Here is a 13,767-nt window from a genome sequence, read left to right as displayed (position 1 = left end):
GGACAGTTGATCTATGATCGGACGGTCCATTTTAAAAGTCAAATTTAAATTTTTTTTACCGTTGGAAATCCAACGGTCTACAAAAAATAGCCGTTGGAAATCCAACGGCACTGAGGAGGGCCACGTAGCCCTATTCCGGGTGAACACAAGTGGGCTGACAAGCGGCCCCCCCCCCCCCCCCGCCTGCAACCCGGTCTGCTACTCGCGCACAAGCGCGCTTGTGCTGCACGCGCCTGCTAAACAGGCCGGCCTCTGGGTCTGTCCGAAATGGGCTGGCCTGTTGCCCGGCTTGGGCTGTGTGCCAGGCTCTTTTGCGGGCTGGAGCAAATTGACAAGGGGCTGGGCAGTTTTTTGGACTAGGTGTTGGGCAATGTCCACTGGGGTGGACTTGCTCTAAGGACACAACGATTTCCAACTTTAGTAGAATCACATCTAACTTTATCAATTACTTCTGAAATAGTAAAAAACCATGAAATTGTGTAGTCACTAAAGACCTAAATACTGAAATCCCAAAAGAAAAACAACCCAATTCATAAATTAATGAATGAAAGGAGTATAAAGTTCAATCATACACTAAGAAGAGTGATAAAAGATGTAGAAAGTCTTCTCATAAGAAAATTTGTATAAATTAATTTAGTCCTTCTCGGGCTTAAAAATACCATGTACTACACACATTAATGTAATCAATAGCTCAGATAATTCAAGAGGCGAAAACCAAAAGCCAAATTTTTTCATTTCATGCATTGAAAACAAACTCTTCAGTCTATACAGTCCAAAAGGATATAATACTACCTGAGGACCCTCATATCACTTGAAAGTGTATCCCAAGTGTGAAGGCTGTCAGCGAAATTGAACTCCTGGGTTAAGAGGAGGGTGATCCACTTAAATGCATAAAATTGGGATTGACCTGTCATTTAAAATAGGAGCCCAGTCAGTCCTGTATAAAGAATTCTAGTGACTTAAATATGATATTCTCAAATAACCATGAAAACCTTAACGTGATGAATATTTAAGCAGCATTTTACTACAGTTGGTCACCAAAAACATATATTGGAGAATCAAATTGAAAAATCCAACATAACCCAAATTTACATCAACAAACAAAAGATGATACAGCAAAGAAAAAGAGAGCCAAGAACGGAATTTTACTTCATCTATGCCGATAACTGTCTGAGAACAAAACAAAGACCAATTGGAATGCAAAAAATAATGAGGTGAAATCAGCATACGGAAGTGTTATTAAAGTGAAATTATCCACTATGGTTTGACATATGGATAATTTCGTCTAAGAAAGAGAAACAAGCATATGGAAGCGTTATATATACATATATATAGAGTTTTTGTGCTAATTTGTTGTGTATTGGGAAAGAAAATAATGTAGTTATCATTACTTATTGGTTTTGAATTTGGGTGTCCGGAAGACATAATATTTGGTTTAGTTTGTGTATTTTTTTTTTTTTTGGGTATCTTTGTTTTCTTCTAATCATTCAATTTCACGTTGTATGTTTGAATGTTTTTGTTTCAAAAGACCTGACAAAAATGAGAAAAGAGAATGGAGACCTTATGGCATGTTGTTGGTTGAATGCTATATGAGAATACAGAAAGGCCAAACCTTTGGGGTTATTTTAAGTTAAAAAAATATCGATGCATCAAATACACTTAATGCACACTCCCAAATGCAGTCTTCATGTTCCCATCGCAACACTATGCATCTAAATCCTATACTAAATTCATAAAGGTTATGAAGACCCCATCAATTAAGGGAATATAATTGCAATATGCATTATTAGTTGATATCAACCATGCATATCTCACACAACTAAGAATGCAGGGCCAAAGCCAGAGTATACTTATATAGGTGTTATTTCCTATTTGCATTTTGATAAGTCTCATGTTTTAGCAATCATCCAGCATCCCACTCATGGCATAATTGTTTGTGGGATGACACAACCCATGACACAACTGGAGTCTAATTCTACAGAACCCATGACACTAAACAATCCAAAATTAATGGATGACAGTGACAACATTCCAACAAAAGAAAGAAGACCAAAAAAATTATCTATTCTAAAGTAATTTAGTTCCATCATGCATAAATCAAGGCAGTCACGTAAGGCTAGTATCTATAGTAATCCCTCACACAGTGCAGCCCCTTAGCAATCTAACAAAGAAAGATTTATGTAAAAAGAGAAAAAGAAAAAGAGCTTTAAATGCGAGTTGTTTGGTGTGGTTTTCGTTTTCTCTTCTCTTACAAACTAAGCATACATCTATCCATCCATCAAAGCTATGCTGAACTCAATTTTGCTCTGAAATCTCTATTTTAAACTTAGTATCGAGAAACAAAAAGACTTATATGCAAAAGATAACTCATTCATCACAAAGCAACAATACATTTGCAGTAAATGTTTAAGTCAGAACATATTGATCATCATGAATTGCAGCATTAGCATTCCAATTAGAAACTTGTAGCCATAAAATTCAACATTTCACTACCATGTTTGATCGCATTAAACAATCCAATTATCAATAATTACCTTGGCAGAAGCTTGAATTTCTCTGGCAGTCACATGCAAAGCAAGTGCATAACCTTAAACCCTCCGATTTTTGCTAATCAGATTTAAACTCAAAACCAAATCATTAACAACATCATTATACTAAAACTAAATCATTAGCAGCAGCATTATTAACTGATTAATTAAACTAAATCATTAACAGCAACACTATTAACTGATAAATTAACTGACCTTAAAAAAAAAAAACCAGATTAATTAACAAATAACAGTAACGAAAATTACAAATTTACCGGCGACGTAATTCATTTAGATTATGTAAAACACTAAAACAAAATCCTCACTTCTCACTACATGTTTAAGATGCATGAGCCCATACAAACCGCTTCACCGTTCACCTATACCCTCAGTGCTATAAATCCAAATAAAAAAACCAACAAGTAAAACGGGCTGCTAACCAAGCATCCTTTGAACAAATTAAGAAATTCAAATAAAATTAAACACAAAAAAAAAAAAAAAACACACAAAAGATATGCTTGAATTGTTAATCAAATCAACACACACAAAAAGTTAACAGTGCGAGAAACAACAACAAGCCTACCAGCAGCAACAGGCACATCCTGTCACACATACCCATATTGGAATCGAATGCACTTTCATATATGCGCTGTCATAAGGATGCAAATTAATTGCTGCATTTATATAATCAAATATAAATCACAAACACTCCAAAAACCAAAAAGAGAATGCTGGAAAGGAGAAATTAGAAAATCATATTGAAGAGCCTTCAAAGCACATTAATAATCTAAGGAATGTGATTTAAGAAACAAACCCCTTTTCAGGCATGACTAATCAAATCCTGCTCTTGCACTGTTGGTTTCACATCTATACTAAAAATAAAAAAAATAAAAATAAAAAAACAGTCCACACACAAATCAACCAACGAATAAAAAAAAATCCTCTGTTTTTCAATCACTTTCTCATCCAAATAGAACAGACACTGAAAAACGACTAATCACCTGTATGGGGGAACAACCTGCTAATACCCTTAATGGCCAAAGCCAACACAATCTCCTATAATTTCCTCATACTTCATTTTTCTTTCACAATTTACAAATGCAAATTTTGGATGCTGCAGTGAAAGATCATGCTACAAATTCAAACACAAAAATCCAAAATAAACACAAATTCAACATTCACAATGCAAAAATCCAAACTAAACACAAAATCAATGCTTTCAAAGTCATATGGCATAATAGCTTATCACAATTCTTTTTTATAAATATACCCACATTATATATGGATAAATTTAAATAAAAAATAAAAGATAACCAAATCATACACTGGTAATCTTCATATTCCCCCAGCAAGCAAACTGTTGATGGGCTCCCCTTGAAAGCTTAGTTAGTAAACGCGCCCATTTGCACAGGCATTTCAGAACTCAATTCATACACATAGGAGAGAGAGAGAGAGAGAGAGAGAGAGAGAGAGAGAGTACCACAAAGTCCCAATTTTCAATCCCACTGCAACTCTGAACTAAATCAAAATCCAAAAATTGGGTAAATTTAATATGTACCTTCACAGATTTGCGAACTCGTACAGTCATTGGTGAGTTGACTCGGCCTTCGGGGCTGCGTGTAGACTCATCATCCTTGCGAACTGCAACACTCGAGTCACTGAATCAATAGGCACAAATATACATGGGAAGAGGCATAAGTTGAAACATATGCAACATAGGTATATTAAATAAACGCGAAAACAACCATTAATACACCTGTAAGCAAGAAACTACTCACGGTGCCCTTGGTGCAAATAGACCAACAACCAAAGCGTTTTGAGCTCCTCCCATCTGCGTTTCCTTAGAATCTTCATGATACACATGATATTACAACCAACAAAATAGCTTAAGCATGTTACAATAGCAATATAGAATGCCCAAATAGACTTAACTTCCACAAAGCAATAAGCTATAACTTCCCTACATCTAACTGCTTATTAGAAATTTCAATTAGAACAAATAATACTTGTGAGGGCAAGGGCATCAGAAGGTCATTCAGAACCACTTCCCGGTGCACCAGACTCAGCCCGGCGAGGTGGTTTTTGGCTAGCCGTGGGTTGAATTCCTACATACTCCATGCTTATCTAATAATTCAAATCAAAATTTTCATTCCAAGTTCCAACACAACATTCTTCAAATCAATAACTTCACAAAGCTTATAATTCACAAAAAATTAAAAATTAAAAAAAAACACTAACAATTTCAACTTTATCATTTCAGTAACCTTGTGGTTCATTCGAAGTCTTTTACCGCAAAGAAAAAACAAAGAGTGAGCATAATTAACGCACAAATTTTCAAACAAAAAAAACCTACATTCAACTTAATAATTTCACAAAGCTTATAATTCACAAAGCTCATGCAAAGTCTTTTTACTGCAAGAAAAAAAAAGTGAGCAACAATTAAAATACAAATTTTCAAACAAACAAAAAAACCTACATTCAACTCAATAATTTCACGAACCCCAAAAATTACAGAAAGTAAAGGCAACGGAGGTACCTCTCGGGGTCGGGAGGAGGGAGTTCGCCATAGGCGGGGAGAAGAGATCGAGAGATCGTTTGAGGGGTTTGAGACTGAGATTCTTCCATAAACAATATACGGTACCTAGAATTCCCAAGTTTTCAAATGGAAATGAAACATTTACATAGCTTATATAAAAAGCCAAAATATAAAAAAAATTAATCAAAAGGTTGAGAGAACTCACATCCCAATCATGTCATTGCTGATATTAACACCCATTGACAGCAGCCCTTGATTTGTGGAATTCCCACGCCCAACTCCATCACCTCTGTCTCTGCCATCCCTCTTTCCCTCACAACCATACCCATTTTGGACCCACTCCTCAATCCCGACACCAACCCTTGATTTGAGGAGGAAAAATCAATCCAACACTCTTTTTAGCAAGCCTCACTCCTCCCTCTCCCTTCCCCTCCCTGCCAATCCACGCCCATCTCCCTCGTTGTAGCTCTGCAACCCACGTTTTTTGGCAGACCTCCCTCTCCCTTCCTCTCCATGACATTCCACACCCTCCTCCCCCATTCCATAAACCCAGCCCAAGCCTTACCCCAACTCTGGCCTCCTCACTTTCTCGAAACCAACTCTCAAACCCTAGAACGCAGCACTCTCACTCTCTCGCAACCCACTTTGAGTGACACAGATGCAACAACCCTGGCCCTCTCTCCCGCCGTCGCCTAACCCCAAAATTGCGCTCTCCCTCTCTCTCTCTTTCTCTTCCCAAATCAAGCATCACCACTCAATCCCCTTTCTTTCTCTCCTTCGAATCGTACACCCCCAGTGACTCTGTCTGCCTGCAAGCCGCATGCCTTCCTATCACCAAATCCCTATCTCTCTCCCTCCGTGTCTCTCTTCTCTCTCTGCTCGCTCGGTCTCTCTCTCCCGACGACATGGTCTCACCGAGTCCCACTATAGCTCAGAAAGAAAGGAAATGAAAGTCTCTAACCCACCCAACCCGTTCGAAACCCTACAGACCAAACTGACCATCGCACCCCTGCCTTTCCACGATCATCAACACGCGACATGAAGATCAACGGCAGAAAGAGTCAGTGGCAGCCTCGTAAATAAAATGAAATTCAGCTCCAAAGACTATTCATTTGTACAGTGCAATTGAAAAGCCTTCTTTAGACTAAAGTAATGTGGACTTTGACGCCACTTTATATGCTTGGTTAATAAGATTTCATTGCTTAATCGTTAATCCTTGTAAACGAGAGAAAATGGCGCCATGAAACATGTAATTACCCACTCAATATATAAATAGGGACAAATGACCAAACATTTTTTCACTTCCTACACACTTCTGTTTAATTTTGTTAATTTTTTTTAGTATGATTCATTTAATCCAATGACCAAAAATAAACAAAGTTGTGTAGAAGGATAAAGATGGTGTGTCAGTCAATAACCAGATTTGAATTTAATATTTGGAAACAATACATTTATACCAGCTAGAATGCTTCTCAAGAATGAATTTTTGCAACTGTCTTTGTTCGAGGTTATCATGTTTTTATCTACCAAATTATTATTGAAAGGATCCTTAAGGTTTTAACAAGAATGATAAATCAGTTGGCAACGCACTATGAAAGAACAGTCGCATAAGCTCTATCGCCACCGCCTGCGAGCATTACTAAGTCCAGATTTGAATTTAATATTTGGAAACAATACATTTATACCAGCTAGAATGCTTCTCAAGAATGAATTTTTGCAACTTTATTTGTTCGAGGTTATCATGTTTTTATCTACCAAATTATTATTGAAAGGATCCTTAAGGTTTTAACAAGAATGATAAACCAGTTGGCAACGCACTATGAAAGAACAGTCGCATAAGCTCTATCGCCACCACCTGCGAGCATTACTAAGTCCAGCACATTTTTTATCTCTACTAATCACAATTATCAAATATATAAATACGTACTTAAATGGTAGACTAACACTCATCTTTTTTACTTCCAAGTTCTTTCAACCAAAATAAAAGATGGAGAACAAGAAAGGTGCAGCAATGCATGTCATATATCTTCTTGGTTTTACTCTGGTCATGTTTTACTTATCAAAGGCAGTTGCACAAGAGGAGCAAAATACCCTCCAAACTTACATTGTTTTTCTTGAAAAGCCGGCCTCCTCGAAATTTTCTGAAGAATCAGATTTAGACAGTTGGTACCAGTCATTTTTGCCTGATACTACAGCGAACTTAAACCAGCAGAGGATCGTTCATGCATACCGCAGTGCTGTCACTGGATTTGCAGCTAAACTGACACCAGAGGAAGTGAAAGCAATGGAAAACAAAGAAGGGTTTTTGTCAGCTCATCTTGAGAAAACGGTTCCTTTGCTAACTACTCATAGTCCTGACTTCTTGGGGTTACACCAAGGATATGGACTATGGAAACAAGCAAATTACGGTGAAGGTGTAATAATAGGACTCTTGGATACAGGCATTGGACCCGATCATCCTTCATTCAGTGACGAAGGAGTATCCCCTCCTCCTGCTAAATGGAAGGGCAAGTGCGACTTCAATGGAACAGTGTGCAACAACAAGCTCATTGGTGCACAAAATTTCGTAGGTGCAGAAGAAGGGAATATTACAGGAAATCCATTTGATCTCGTTGGCCATGGCACCCACACTTCTAGCACCGCTGCTGGAAATTTTGTGGAAGGTGCCAGCGTGTTTGGAGAGGCCAATGGTACGGCTGTTGGCATGGCACCTTACGCTCACTTGGCAATGTACAAAGTCTGTTATGACGATGGTTGTAGCGAAGGCGATATCTTAGCTGGTCTTGATGCCGCTGTTGAAGATGGCTTGGACGTGCTTTCCCTTTCACTTGGAGGCCCCTCACTTCCTTTCTACGATGATGTGATTGCAATCGGTGCATTTGCAGCAATTAAAAAAGGAGTATTTTTCAGCTGTGCGGCTGGAAATTCAGGAGCAGGAAATCGCTATAAATCTTTATCGAATGAGGCCCCATGGATTCTCACAGTTGGAGCAAGTACCACTGACAGAATACTTAAATCGGAAGATGAGAAGCTCAACACCTATGGCAGTATAATTGGAGATGCACTTGCTCCCAAGGTCGCTCACTTTTCTTCACGAGGACCAAGCAGATCAAGCCCTGGAATTTTGAAACCTGATATCATTGGACCTGGCGTTGACATCCTAGCAGCATGGCCTGAATCAGTGGACAATGCCACACTTCCTAATCCTAAGGCAACATTTAACATAATTTCAGGCACCTCGATGGCAACTCCTCACCTAAGCGGCATTGCGGCTTTGATCAAGAAATCACACCCTGATTGGTCTCCAGCTGCTATTAAATCTGCCATCATGACAACCGCTGATGTACTAAACCTCGCAGGCAAGCCCATCATTGACCAAGGGCTTTTCCCCGTGGACGTCTTTGCAATTGGTGCTGGCCAGGTCAACCCTGCAAAGGCAAATGACCCAGGGCTCATCTTCGACATAAAACCAGAGGATTACTTTCCTTACTTGTGCGGTTTGAATTACAATGAAACAGCGATTAAGATCATCACCCAACAAACTGTTAAATGCTCGGAAGTTGGAGTAATACCAGAAGCACAGCTCAACTACCCTTCATTTTCTATTAAAGCAGGTCCCAATCAGACTCAGTCCCAGTACTATACAAGGACTGTGAAGAACGTCGGCCCGGCTACTTCAACTTACAACTTGGATCTTTTCGTACCACACCAAATGGGGATGAGTGTGAATCCGCAGGTTCTTACATTCACAAAGGTTAACCAGGATATTACATACCGTGTAGATTTTATCGCACAAGACGGTGCTGGGAAAGATGGTGTACCATATGGTCAGGGATACTTGAGATGGTTTTCTGATAAGCATAATGTTACTACCCCCATAGCTGTCATCTTTGACACTCCGGAAGATTAAAATTTGGTCTTGTAGAAGCCCATATGTTATAATGTTAAGGCTCACTTTTTCATTCGGGCTATGACCTATGTCGTAGACTCGTAGGTAATGTATCTACGATTTTCTACAAAGAATAATGATGCATGATATGAAGATGTAACACAAATAACTTTCTTCTACAATTTATCCAGGTCCAACTTGATCACCAGAGTCCTTCAATTCTTTGCATTGCAACTTGAAACTACATTGATCCCTATTTGACGTATAGAAACTCACAGAAGCATTTAGAAACCCACTCTTAATTTATATAAACAAGCCATGATTCATCCAAGTTTTTGTTTTGACCAAATTAAAAGATGGAGAAGAAAAAAGGCGCAGCGTTGCATGTCATTATCTACTCTAAAGTTGAGGAGCGAATTGATTGTAGCTTAACCACAGTCAATTGTTTGCCACTTGATTTTACTTTATTTATGCCACTGCCATCAAACTAGGGTTGGGTGGGTTAGTATGGTTACTTTGTTTTGGGCCGCCCATCATGTGTTTGATGACCTTTCTTACATTCTTAATAAGCCCGGCCCTTAGGGTGTTAAAATGACGGAAATATCTACCTCGGGTTAAATCACGCAACTGAAATTGAAGGGCTGCAGGGCACTTTTGTCATCTTAATTTTGGGACGGATTGGGATTGATCGTTAGGGGATTCTAGATCAGACAGAGAGGGACAACCATGTTTCTTGCCAGAGGGAGAGAGTGAGAAAGAGAGAGAGAGTGCGGATCTTCGATTCGGAAGTGGGAGTAGGAGTGGGAGTGGGGGTAGGGAAATTACCGTTTTCCCTTCTTGGTTTTGTTTGGGTTAATATTTAAACTTTGAGCTTAAAGAAGGAGAAGCCCAAAAGAGCTCAAGGAAGGAGATTTGCCCGAGGCCCAACACCAAGCCCAGATCATCCATCTCAAGACAAAATGGCGGTTCTCCATTAATGCAAGGGCTTAGAGCTTACAAGGGAAGTGACAACCGATGGAAATCAACCTACTCCCGGCTCAAAGGCACTTTCTGAATGGCAGAACATGTAAATAAAATGTTGATGACCCATCACCCCTAGCTGCTTTCGGGCAAGAGTAGAAACGCTACTGTCGGGTTAATTCGCCTATAAAAGGGGGAAGAGGGCCCAGAGACAAGGACACTCAACCAATCAAACAAACAAACATACAACTTGTCTCTCAGTCAAGCAAATACCTAGAAAGCTGCGCTTTGCCCAGATTCTGCATCCTTTTAGCCGTAGATCCCCCTTAGAAATACATCTTTTGTCTATTGTAAAAGCTCTACTACCTTTTCCAAATGTTGTAGTATCAATTCTCTCATGTAAACTTGTTTACCATTCATCCCTATTTAGCTCCCAACCTTCTGTAACTACAAAGAGAAGAGACTGCGAGACGTTTAACCTTGCCCAACTCTCTTTGTCTTGTCTTTTGATTAATAGATCTGGTGTTATGATGCATTCCCTAGCATATATTCAAGTGGTTTCCAGTCTTTTGATGATTCAAAGTTCCATCAATTCTCATATCTGGTTCATTTAGTGGTTTTATTGTCATAAGAAGACTAAATGGGAATTAAACTGATGGTTTGATCAAATCTGGACCTTCACCCTTTAAGTGTCACGCCCCGAACTCAACATACGTCCAGGATTGACGCGTGACGTCATCCAGCATCCGTATATTTAACAGATCCCGCCTCCAATATATGTACAAGGCATAACTCAAGATCCAACTACGTAATAATTTTTTGTACACTCTGGCTGCATCTAACCACTTCGTTAGACTGCCTACGTACCCTCATTAGAGATCAAGCCATTCGTAGTTCAACACTCACAAAATCAAATGTTTATCACACCCAGTTCAAGCAAGAAAAGTATAGCATTCCTCCATCATTTATAATAACCTGACAACATGAAATTCCTGGACTTAAGCTACATAACAAACCCCCCATGAAAATCATGATTTCTCTTTCATCCAACATATAAACCATTATGTCTCATCACATCGCCAATCACAACATAAGTCATATTTAAGAACCGACGAAACATGTAACCATTCTCTAGCCACATTAAATAATTAATCTGATCAAAATAATAACAATCATTCCCATATTTTCTAAATTCATACTTGATGAAATCATAATCGAATCGTAGAGAATCCTGAAAGAGTAACCCAGACGTCCAACATCTTTTCTAACTCAATTCACAAGATTCTCAAAACTATTGTCACAAATATATATAAAATTAAGGCTAGATTGACACCGTTAGGCCAAGCCTACTTCTCTGAAGTAGGGATTTCGGACCTCTCAACGGAACCAAGACACCAAAGGGGATTCTGAACCATCACTCAACAGAATCCAAACTAGGATACGATTCCGGACCATCACTCAACGGAATCACAGAGTATAAGAATCCCAGGATACGATTCCGGACTATCACTCAACGGAATCACGGAGTAGAAGGAATTCTGGACCATCACTCAACAGAATCCAAACTACGATACGATTCCGGACCATCACTCAACGGAAGCGCATAATAGAAGGGATTCCGGACCATCACTCAACGGAATCCAAATTAGGATACGATTCCGGACCATCACTCAACGGAATCCAAATTAGGATACGATTCCAGACCATCACTCAACGGAATCCAAACAAAGTTTCAAGACATAAGATCCTAACAAATCTACAGAGAAGACATGACGCACTCATTCATAGTCTTGTGGGCAGACGATATCACCATCCTAATCATAACACACACTTCCTAAGGCTAAAGATTAATTTCCGAACATATTATATATCAAACATGATGCATCAACTTAAGCACAATCAATTAAGAAAACCGTAATATTGGCCCAAAATCCAAATTTGACAAAGTAATCGAACTTCACAAATTCCATAACAAAAATGCATCCCGAGACCCATAATACCATACCATCATTCCTACTCTTATTCACAAAGATTCAAAGGAAAGACAATATTCTACTATTCTTTGACTTCTCTATTGATTAAAGAATATGTTAGGCAAAACATAATTTTGTTTAGCAGATTCACAGAACTTGACAAAACATACAGCTTTTGAGAACCGAAGTAGCAAATTACCAGAAGCTAACACCCAACACACCAAAGTATGTTAACGAAAATGTGGCCTCAAGGGGAAGCTACCCATTTATATTTCAGGCACAAAAATATAGAATGCTTCACAACATCTCGGCTATTTATCCACAAACTAAACATCAAAACTGAATAATCTACGATTTGAGGATCGAAAATCACATTTTAGCTAAACATTGAACTGCCATCTCTTCTACACTTTGTACATTTACACCTAACACCCACCACCACATGAATTTTCATTAGAACTTTATTCCCGACGAAAACTATAGTAGCATGCCACTATTCATACTCTTGTTAAAAATATTCAGCTTCCAAACCCATCAAAAATCACATAAAACCACAATTTGAGATATGGGTATTATAGAGGAAGCAAACCAATCTAAAACCAATAAAAATTCACAAAGTTATCGAATTGGGTTTGGAATTGGGGATTTGATTTGATCCAATAGGAATCCAACACTGCTGGGTCATCGTAAAAGATCAATACCAAAAAAGAAAGAAAAAAAATCGAAGAATTACAAAACTGAGAGATGGGCATGTAAGAGAAACTAACGTGGAAGAAGATGTTCTCCTTGAAACGCTGAATCAGAGTCGACGGTATCGAGGGTTCTTCTCCTCTCTCCCTCCGTTTTTCTTTTTTTTTTCCCCAATGGCAGCTTCTGCTTTTCTCTCCCCATTCTTCTCGATAGTTCTCCCAACCTTCCCCTTTTAAAACTAACTTAACTTTTAACCCACATGTGGATAATTCCCACAATCTTTAGTTCACAACTTCAAACGTCCGCAACTATACCGTTATAACTCGGACTCGCAAACGGCTTTTGACTATGCGTTCGTGGGTTCGAGATGTATTTAAAAACACTAGTTAAAACTTCGAAAAGTCAACTAAAGATAAAGATTGAATACGAAAATTCAAACCCGATAACTATTCGATTTAATTCCTAAAATTTACGAAATTAAAATTAAGTAATAAAAATGACGTAAACGTGAAATACGAACTTAAATTACGAGATACATAATGAATAGTGAAATTTCAGGGACGGGATTTCACATTAAGCATACAAGATAATGAACTAAAAGCCCTTGATCTCAAGGCATAGAAAAAAACTTAATGTAGACTTAACCCATATACGACAATCCTTTGATAACAAGAAGTCAGAATAACTTGGGACACAAGTAATCGACTTAAATACACTTGTTAGACATCTGCCATATTGAGATGGCAGTGGCATGCCTTTGCACTCAGTTAGTTTTGATTGTGAGCCTCAAGGCCTACACCTAAGGCCCCACAAAGGCACATTTCAGAACTAACTGTGTTCTCCTCTTGCAGTATCTCGACAAGCAGGAGCCCAACAACCAACCAAAGTGCAACTCCTCGGGGAGCTGTGTGCTCGAGCCAGGGACCATTCCTAGCGAAATTCCTGCCCAAATATAGTTTTGGCATGCCTAGTGGGATCACAAATCTTGTATACCAAAAAGACAAAGGAAAGAACAAACCTTCAAGTGGGGAGCGAAACAAAAGCCACTCCAGTACATACCATAATCAAATATGGCAAATCTTCCCGAAAACTTGCAAGGACCAGTCTTAGTAGAAAGCCCGACTCCTTCTGAGAAATAAGAGGGAAGGTCACAAATGAAGACATGCAGGCCACTATGATAACTGTCATAAG

The 13,767-nt window shown here is 38.8% G+C and overlaps 2 long non-coding RNA genes across 2 annotated transcripts; both read right to left on the bottom strand.

The window, feature by feature from the left end:
- Positions 1-712: 712 nt before the first annotated feature.
- LOC139195232 (uncharacterized) lies at positions 713-4,323 on the bottom strand. Its single transcript, XR_011579903.1, has 2 exons — positions 2,535-4,323; positions 713-907 (listed from the first exon to the last, which is right to left on the bottom strand). It is a non-coding gene; the product is annotated as an uncharacterized lncRNA (long non-coding RNA).
- A 19-nt stretch (positions 4,324-4,342) lies between these two features.
- On the bottom strand, positions 4,343-12,774 carry LOC139195231 (uncharacterized). Its single transcript, XR_011579902.1, has 3 exons — positions 12,654-12,774; positions 5,270-8,492; positions 4,343-5,169 (listed from the first exon to the last, which is right to left on the bottom strand). It is a non-coding gene; the product is annotated as an uncharacterized lncRNA (long non-coding RNA).
- Positions 12,775-13,767: the final 993 nt, after the last annotated feature.

Source organism: Malus domestica, chromosome 04, assembly GCF_042453785.1.
Source record: "Malus domestica chromosome 04, GDT2T_hap1".
Classification (NCBI taxonomy): domain Eukaryota; kingdom Viridiplantae; phylum Streptophyta; class Magnoliopsida; order Rosales; family Rosaceae; genus Malus; species Malus domestica.
This window is presented reverse-complemented; position numbering and strand designations above follow the sequence as displayed.